We start from the raw sequence: 9,975 nt of genomic DNA, 5'->3' as shown, positions 1-9,975 counted from the left end.
TTTCTGGTCACCATGCTCCCGATGTTCACGCTGATGTTCCGCTTCGGGAATCATATGCAGTTGCCTTCAGGAAAGTCGACATCTCACTCTACAATCCGTTTCTGGTCACCATGCTCCCGATGATGTTCAAGCTACTGGAATCATATGCAGTTGCCTTCAGGAAAGTCGACATCTCACTCTACAATCCGTTTCTGGTCACCATGCTCCCGATGTTGTTCACGACGGGAATCATATGCAGTTGCCGTCAGGAATGTCGACATCTCACTACAATCCGTTTCTGGTCACCACGCTCCCGATGATGTTCAAGCTTCTGGAATCATATGCAGTTGCGGTCAGGGATGTCGACATCTCACTACAATCCGTTTCTGGTCACCACGCACCCGATGATGTTCAAGCTTCTGGAATCATATGCAGTTGCCGTCAGGAATGTCGACATCTCACTCTACAATCCGTTTCTGGTCACCATGCTCCCGATGTTGTTCACGCTACTGGAATCATATGCAGTTGCCTTCAGGAAAGTCGACATCTCACTCTACAATCCGTTTCTGGTCACCATGATGATGTTCAAGCTACTGGAATCATATGCAGTTGCCTTCAGGAAAGTCGACATCTCACTCTACAATCCGTTTCTGGTCACCACGCTCCCGATGATGTTCACGCTACTGGAATCATATGCAGTTGCCTTCAGGAAAGTCGACATCTCACTCTACAATCCGTTTCTGGTCACCATGCTCCCGATGATGTTCAAGCTACTGGAATCATATGCAGTTGCCTTCAGGAAAGTCGACATCTCACTCTACAATCCGTTTCTGGTCACCATGCTCCCGATGTTGTTCACGCTACGGGAATCATATGCAGTTGCCTTCAGGAAAGTCGACATCTCACTACAATCCGTTTCTGGTCACCACGCTCCTGATGATGTTCAAGCTACTGGAATCATATGCAGTTGCCGTCAGGGATGTGTCCACATCTCACTACAATCCGTTTCTGGTCACCACGCTCCCGATGATGTTCAAGCTACTGGAATCATATGCAGTTGCCTTCAGGAAAGTCGACATCTCACTCTACAATCCGTTTCTGGTCACCATGCTCCCGATGATGTTCAAGCTACTGGAATCATATGCAGTTGCCGTCAGGGATGTGTCCACATCTCACTACAATCCGTTTCTGGTCACCACGCTCCTGATGATGTTCGCTACTGGAATCATATGCAGTTGCCTTCAGGAATGTCGACATCTCACTCTACAATCCGTTTCTGGTCACCATGCTCCCGATGATGTTCACGCTACTGGAATCATATGCAGTTGCCTTCAGGAAAGTCGACACATCTCTCTACAATCCGTTTCTGGTCACCACGCTCCCGATGATGTTCAAGCTTCTGGAATCATATGCAGTTGCCGTCAGGAATGTCGACATCTCACTCTACAATCCGTTTCTGGTCACCATGCTCCCGATGATGTTCAAGCTTCTGGAATCATATGCAGTTGCCGTCAGGAATGTCGACATCTAACTACAATCCGTTTCTGGTCACCACGCTCCCGATGATGTTCAAGCTTCTGGAATCATATGCAGTTGCCGTCAGGAATGTCGACATCTAACTACAATCCGTTTCTGGTCACCATGCTCCCGATGATGTTCAAGCTACTGAATCATATGCAGTTGCCTTCAAGAAAGTCGACATCTAACTACAATCCGTTTCTGGTCACCACGCTCCCTGATGATGTTCAAGCTTCTGGAATCATATGCAGTTGCCGTCAGGAATGTCGACATCTCACTCTACAATCCGTTTCTGGTCACCATGCTCTCGATGATGTTCAAACTTCTGGAATCATATGCAGTTGCCGTCAGGGATGTCAATATCTCACTCTACAATCCGTTTCTGGTCACCATGCTCTCGGTGATGTTAAAGCTTCTGGAATCACTCTTGATAGTCTTCAATCACTAGGTGTTCTTATCTCATGGCTGTCTGACAGTATCTGTCAAGGGAAAACACTGAAGCCGGTCCTCGAATTTCATGACTTTTGATGAAACAAGCATGAATCTGAAAAATTAAATGCACATTTTATAAATCTGTTTTTCATTTTCTTTCACGGCTGAAAAAGAGTACTGCGGTAAGAAACGTCCACAAGTATGTTTTGAAAAGCGTGATTGCAAATTTAAATAAGGACGCCATCTTCATTTGCGAAAACTAAAATACAATTTCATTTTTCTGAGCAACTTAGCTTAGCCCATTACAAAGAGAAAAAGCCACACAAAACTAACCTATACAAATCATATGTAGTCTCGGCAATTCCACACTTCAAATTTCTGACTCATGACGTCAACCACAGTGAAGTCCAGACAATAGCATTTTGAAAGTCGTTTAACGTCAGCAGGTTCATGATGAAACATCGTCTACCCATACATGCGCAGGCACTGCGAAAAATATTAACATATCATTGTAGGCACTGAAAATCCAGATGAACACATTTTCCAATTGATTTGTGATGCAAAGCCAAAAAGGAAAACACATAACCAGATACAAAGCAGCTAAATTGACACAATCGGCTTCATTTTGGAGCAGATTCTTCATACGGTTATGCCACACTACCTTGTAATTCAGTACCTGTGGAAAAGCGAAAAATCATGCACATAGGTAAATTCAATATTAGCAGTGTAGTGTATACATTGCAAATAAATTCAATATTAGTAGTGTGATAAATTTGGATGCCTATTCTTATATTATATTTCTGCTAAACTAGTCCACACTTTCTCAAATTTGAAAACCAATAACAAACAATGTTACATTTTCGCTCATGAATACATTATTGCTAAACTGATATTGTAGAGAAAAACATTTTCGCTCATGAATACATTAGCACAATAAACTGATATTGTAGAGAAAAACAAGGATACTGTTATTTCCCTGTAATCTGTATTGACATATCTATATTGTGAATACATTGGCAATTAAAAACTGATATTGTAGAGTAAAACATGGATACTGTTATTCCCCCGTAATCTGTATTGACAGATCTCAACTTTATGTAAGTTACACTTCCTAACTTACCAAGTATACATTTCTCCCAGAGCAAGATGACAGCACGTCATTCATCGAGATTTTGTCTTGGACGTGACATCTGTTCAGAAATAACAGTGGACAGGGCCTGGTTTAACAATGGCTGAGAAGTCGAGGCCTTCGCTCACATTTTCATTTCCATGTCATCTTCGGTGGTGACTGATAAGTAATTTCGCTGCACGCACTGATGTTAATGCTTGTTGTTTAAACGAGACTGGGAATAATTGCCACTCCAGTCCACCCGTGCATTACGCCTCCAGATTGCAGCACACTCCTGTTGAATATAAAATAAAATACTCAGTGGTCTGTCAGATGCCAGTAAACTTTTCAAAAATAATTCAAACTTCTGAAGTAATCATTATATTTGTTTACATATACTGAAGATCATTACCGTATGTCGCATACCTGAAATTACAGTACAGTATTTTTTCTGAGGAGCAGATTATTCTGAATACTGAAGAAACTTGCATAACTGAATACAGCTTTAACATCTGTTGTCATTCTCAATGGAAACTTACCATATTTGACGGGTTCCACACATCCCCCCCAACACATATTTCAGGCCTCATCCACAAGATCGGACAGATGTAGAGCATTTGCAGGGGGAATGCAGCATCACATCATCTGTAAAACAAATTAATAATGAGTAAATGTGCTGAAATCATATCACTAAATGTCTATAAGCTAAAAAAAAATACGTCTTCACTAAGTTATTTTACTCAAAATGCCGTTACTACAGTTCTGGAGAAAGCAAGCTTCAAACATACACATCAAGGCCAGAGGAGAGAAAGTTTGAAATCATTATACGTACTAAAGTATACAAAAATATAAAACAAAGGTAAAGGATAAATAGGAACAACTTGATAATTTTCAGATACCATTACGTATATCATTCACAGCTTTCATTAACTCATGCACTTAACGAAACTCAAACTCGTTTCTCTACAAAGGTATTGCTTTTTATCAAGAGTGCACTATGCAACTATGTATTTTATATACTGAGACTTATTTCCATAATGCCACTGACAGGTTAATCAAATAAACTGGCACAGACTGAAGAGCTCCCACCAGGCTTCCATACAACCGTTCAGAGTCAATCATCCCAGTCCTATACATTCTGTGTTTAAGACTAAATTCTCATGGGGTAGCCATCTCCAGATACAACTTGGTTACAGACCCACACCCAACTGGTAATCTGGTTTTCTACAACCATGAGGCAGGAAACAGTAAAAATGAAGTGATTCAAAACTTGAGTTACCAGACTGGTACTATCCGACTTGAACAGACAAGTGTGTGTGTAAAGCATTGTGTGTAAAGCCTTTACAGTCTTCCTACACAAATCCTCCTTATAAACATTTGGATGAAATCTTGATACCAAGAACTTTGGGTACAATTTGTAGATAGTTAACTCGTAGCCATGTCTACAGCCGATGAATGCCTTCAACTCAGCTTTTCCAAATGAACTCGACTGTGAAATCAGTCAAACTCTGGCTCTGCTGAAACACCAGACATTGGAAATTGCAGACAAGTGTGTGTGACAAAAAGGTCTTGTACAGTCTGACCAAATGGGAGGAAACAACAATTTTCCTCTGAAAAACAATCGAGGTGGTTAAACAATGCTAGGTTAAAGATCAAGAAATCTTGAGTGGTTCTGTCTCTGTTGCTCAAGAACTTTTTAAAGTAGTGGTTCTGTCTCTGTTGCTCAAGTAGTGGTTCTGTCTCTGCTGCCCAAGATCCTACAATGCTAGGTTAAAGTATGTCTCTGTTGCTCAAGATCCTACATGGCAGTCACTGTTAAAGTATGTCTCTGTTGCTCAAGAACTCGGCTTTTCCAAATGTTAAAGTACTCAAGACATGTAGGTTAAAATCAAGATCCAAATGCTAGGTTAAAGTAGTGGTTCTGTCTCTGCTGCTCAAGAAACAATGCTAGGTTAAAGTAGTGGTTCTGTCTCTGTTGCTCAAGATCCTACACCACTAGGTTAAAGTAGTGGTTCTGTCTCTGTTGTTCAAGATGACAGTTAAAAGTGGTTCCTTGTTCTTCAAGATTATGTGACCAAAGTGGTTCTGTCTCTGTTGAAAGAACAAGTGGTTTCTCTGTTTCAAGATCCTACACGGCTAGGTTAAAGTAGTGGTTCTGTCTCTGTTGCTCAAGAAAACAAGGTTAAAGTAGTGGTTCTGTCTCTGTTGCTCAAGATCCTACACAATGCTGCCCAAGATCCTACAATGCTAGGTTAAAGTAGTGGTTCTGTCTCTGTTGCTCAAGATCCTACACGGCTAGGTTAAAGTAGTGGTTCTGTCTCTGTTGCTCAAGATCCTACACTGCTAGGTTAAAGTAGTGGTTCTGTCTCTGTTGCTCAAGATCCTACACTGCTAGGTTAAAGTAGTGGTTCTGTCTCTGCTGCTCAAGATCCTGCATTACTAGGTTGAAGTAGTGGAGTCCTGTTGCTCAAGATCCCAACTAGGTTAAAGTGGTTCTGTTTTTGCTCAAGATTATTGCTAGGTTAAAGTAGTGGTTTTTTATTCAAGATCAACCAGGTTTCAAGTGGGTCTCTGTTGCTCAAGATATCCAGGTTAAAGTAGTGGTTCTGTCTCTTTGCTCAAGTCATCACTAGGTTAAAGTAGTGTCAAATCCTACATTACTAGGTTGAAGTAGGAGTCCATGGCCAACTAAACCTTTTTGCTAGTTATTCCTTATATTTTTTTCATTTCAACCAGGTTTCAATGGCCTTATATCCAAGAAGCTTTGGTCACACAGTGTGTCAAATTAATACTGTACGTCACTCTTTGCAAAAACTGCTTTATTTTGCCACCATACGAAGGGGAAACTTCTCTTGACTGCCTTGCGGCTATTCAGACCTTACTACTTCCAATATTCACACTGCCTGATTCTCCATTACTTGCTGTCAAGTTCACCACCACAGAGCCATGTATCTTTTTGTGATATTCATTTCTCTCTTATGTCTCTGTTCTTTATGGCTAGTTCTTTATCATTCTTGGCCATATTCTGTTCTTCGTTTGCAAATCTCCATGTAAAACTTATTTTGTTGTATTCATTAATTTTCTTTAAAATTCTGTCTCTTTCTGTTCAACCCCCATTGCACTACTTTTCAATAGTTCTCTTGCTTACCTAAAGTGACCAAGCACTAATGTGTGCAAAAAGGTGGCATTATGGAAAACAAAGTGAGGTTTGTTCTAAATAATGCGCATCCTACCTCTCATTTTGTCACTGGTTCCTTTCCAGGTTCCCTATCCTTTTACTTATAATGGCACGGAAGCTTACCTTGAAAATGACAGTCCTCATTGGTTACAATGAATATTTTTAGTTTTTTTTTTTTTGTAACACTGAGCATGTCCGAGTACTTCAGTGTAGGAAAGTGAGTTCTCGTAGGATAATTCCTTCAAATGATAATGATTCCTCCAGCTTTAGATTGTGATACATCGATTTGTAGACCTCATGCGGTCCTCAGAAGTAATGCCAGTCTATAAAAGAAGGAAAATATAATTTTAAACATTTTATTTTGGAAGACCTAGTATTACCACAACCTTTTATAATGCTTTTGCCTTCAGTAAATTGTAAATTTAACTTGAAAACTCAACTTGTAAAGTAGTAGTATTGCTGAAACTAGAGAAAAAAATTGACTAATCCACTCAAGTATTCGAATTTGGTAATACGAATATTTTTAGATATATATATATATATGGATTGATTTAACTGTCTCTGGTGACGTGATTGAATTTTTAGAGGTTACACAATAAAGCAAAACAGGTACGTAATAAGGAGAGAAAACTTGTCAAAAATACACGTCACTCGTTAAAACAAAGTTCGTAGCACTGTACACCTAACATCAATATAAAAATCTGCTCTCTCCATAAAGTTTTATTTCAGACAATGTTCACTAACTACTGAATCCAAACTTACTAAATTTGTACCTCATATTATTCAACTAACATTTGTAAAGATGAGCATCTTATTAAATCAGCAAAATCAGTTCCACTGAAGAATGAGGAAATTTTCACTTGGGAGTGTGCGTTGATACAGTTCAAATTCAGCTTCCGGCCCAAACCTGCAAAAACGAGATTTTTACTACCTAAGGTGTTCTGCTAAACACTGGAAGTGAACTCTAGGAACTTGTGCAGTCATTCCTTTGTGAGTTAAAGTGTCATAAATATTTTATGAGTTAAAGTGTCATCAATATTAAGTATTTATACGAACCCTTTCAAACTACCTTGTAAAACAAAATTCACACTGCATTACACACACACACACACAAATGATATACTGATGAACAATATACTGTTTTGCAAACTAACAAGCTTATGTAATATCACTAGTTTATATAAACCTTCACATAAAAAAATAACAACCCTTTCACAAGAAAAATTGACTTAAATTTACTACTCTGAAGCAAGATAAGTTACCCTCAGACGCAAAATCGGGCAAATGACTAATATAAATAACCTTAACAGTTTTCAAAGTACTGTCTACAACTCTACACTAATTCGTGCATCTTATTTCGGATTATCTATCAAGGTTTCGAGGCCACAATGAAAAATATCTGCGGTTTTCTTAAGAAACTTGCCTGCACAATAAATAACCTCCTGAGTACTGAGCTATTCATATGGGTATTTGTTGCAAGAACTTCACTTCTGACTGCCGTGGAAACGGCACTAAGTGGAAAAAGGTAAGTAGCATCTAGAGGTGCGCCAGTAATGACTGAGTACCGAGCCAAGCTTGAACCACCTCTTAGTGAGCTGTCAAAAAACACAGGCCAGAATAGTAAGTGACCGATCTTAGTACGAAAAAAAATGTTTATAACCCTTCGAAATACATTATTACCTAAATATCTTAGTGGACCTGAGCGACCAAAAGATATATAATTTAAGACGGCAATGCATGACTGTAGATAAAAAAAAAAAAAGAAGTGAACAGACCGGTAATTTTCTCATGAAAATATTTTCTTAATTCTGACGGAAAACTATCATAGTTGGGGAATCAAATATAACAACCTACTATACGATATGCAATGTATACATATATATTTTAATAATATGAATGTATTTTTTGTGTCCGCTCGAAGGTTTGAGTAGCCGTCGCCCAGCCCGGGGACCCTATATAACAGCCATTTTTGACAGCATGGATATCAGGGTTTTCAATTAAATTGTTTCAACCATCTAATATTATACAACTACATTCCTTGCTACTGAAATGTCAAGATCTTAATTTGATTACAATGCAGAGTCACAATAATTAAATCATTCACACCATTGTTTGCGACAGAATCTTGACAAACACCCAACTGACGTTTATCCTTTAAGGGTTCACAGAAATCTCTGTAGCAAGCAGAACACTACAGTGATACAGAAAACACGTGTATCATGAACCTACAACAGGCGAGAAAAATGATCAAATCGCCAAATTCATCTTACAACCCAGAGACAAGCTTACCCTCTGCTACTGTACTTATATTATTTCTACAGGTGCGAAAATGACAGAATATCTGATAAAAATGCATTTTTAAATACCTTGATTGGCTATCTAGGCGTATCTATTTCAACGTAATTAAAGAACTGTAAAATAAACACGAGATAACTTTGTGTCTAAAGGTGATAGATATATTATCACCTGCCTTATTACCATAAATGGCAGAAGCGTCTGCTGTAAGGTCGGGTTCTCGTTGCCCTACAAGCACTACAGACAACTGCTGCACGTTTCGAAATTCCGTTGAGCTAACACGCTGGGCTAAACGACACAGGCATGGACAAGCCATGGTTGTGCGAATATATAGAGAATAAATGAATAAGGTACACATGTACGTAGGAACATGTACACCAAGAAATTAGCGACTTGCGACACCAGAAAGCCAACACTTTCAAGCATTTTGATTAAGCATGCGTTCATAACTACATTCGGGAGAAACAACCTACTGTAATGTCAAGACCAAAGAATTCAGAAACAAAAACCAAAAGACAATATTAATGAGCAAATAAAAACGAAATCTGTGACGAGTGTGACAGAGAGGAATGCATTCGTCATTGGACGATCATGTTCTCTCTCTCTCTCTCTCTCTCTCTCTCTCTCTCTCTCTCTCTCTCTCTCTCTCTCTCTCTCTCTCTCTCTCTCAATCAAGCCAAATTTATGCGGATAGAATTATGCCGCATCCAGCAAAAAAAAAGGGATAAAACAGTAAAACTAGTTTAGTGGGAATATGGCTAAAACAATCAGGGTCAACAACCATTAAATTAATTAAGGGGGCAAAGTTATAACACAGATTGAATTGCAACTCGAGCAAAAAGAAAAACTTCAAAAGCAAGTTTATGTCCGTGAACAGAAGAAACCAAATCACTGCTCAACTGGGCCTTTTAAATGATAAAGGCGGCAATACTATTAGTGATGATAGAAGTTCGACATTAAATGAATACTTAGCAAATGTGGACAGTGAAGAAGGGCCACCAAAGATCCCAGTGAAACACTTGGTAAATTGAATATAGAATTTTGACCAAAAGGCCAAGCACTGGGACCTATGAGGTCATTCAGTGCTCAAACGGAAATTGGCCGCAGAAAGGTTTGAAAGGTGTAACAGAGGAAAACCTCAAAGCAGTTGCACTATGAAATAATTGTTAAGAGACGGTGAAAAGTAAAATGGAAGGAAGCGAATATAAAAGGAGATACAGTAAAAGAAACGAAAGGGGTTGCTGCTAGGGACCGACAGTGCCTCGAATGAGGTGCACTGGCGGCACTATCCCCAACTACGGGGAACACTTGGTAAATGATCCTTTAAGGTTGAAACAAAACCAGTCCTCAAAATCAACCCTCAAATTCAGATGGATTTCAACAGAGGGTGCGATCTAGTAGGTAGGAAAAAATGGTTACTCACTTCCACATTCAGCAAGGATCCTTGAAGCAAAGAAATGCGGTG

General features: G+C 39.2%; 1 long non-coding RNA gene across 1 annotated transcript in view; it reads right to left on the bottom strand.

Moving 5' to 3' along the window:
* Window positions 1-3,197: 3,197 nt before the first annotated feature.
* LOC136848946 (uncharacterized) overlaps window positions 3,198-9,975 on the bottom strand; it is an 11,541-nt gene continuing 4,763 nt past the window's right edge. Inside the window, exons 2-5 of the long non-coding RNA XR_010856185.1 lie at window positions 7,008-7,122; window positions 6,339-6,538; window positions 3,577-3,682; window positions 3,198-3,332 (exon numbers count right to left, since the gene is read on the bottom strand). This is a non-coding gene — a long non-coding RNA (uncharacterized lncRNA). The remainder of the gene's footprint in view (window positions 3,333-3,576; window positions 3,683-6,338; window positions 6,539-7,007; window positions 7,123-9,975) is intronic.

This window comes from Macrobrachium rosenbergii, chromosome 20 (genome assembly GCF_040412425.1).
Source record: "Macrobrachium rosenbergii isolate ZJJX-2024 chromosome 20, ASM4041242v1, whole genome shotgun sequence".
NCBI classification, from domain to species: Eukaryota; Metazoa; Arthropoda; class Malacostraca; order Decapoda; family Palaemonidae; genus Macrobrachium; species Macrobrachium rosenbergii.
The sequence above is the reverse complement of the archived record's forward strand: the minus strand, read 5'-3'. Positions and strand labels throughout refer to the sequence as shown.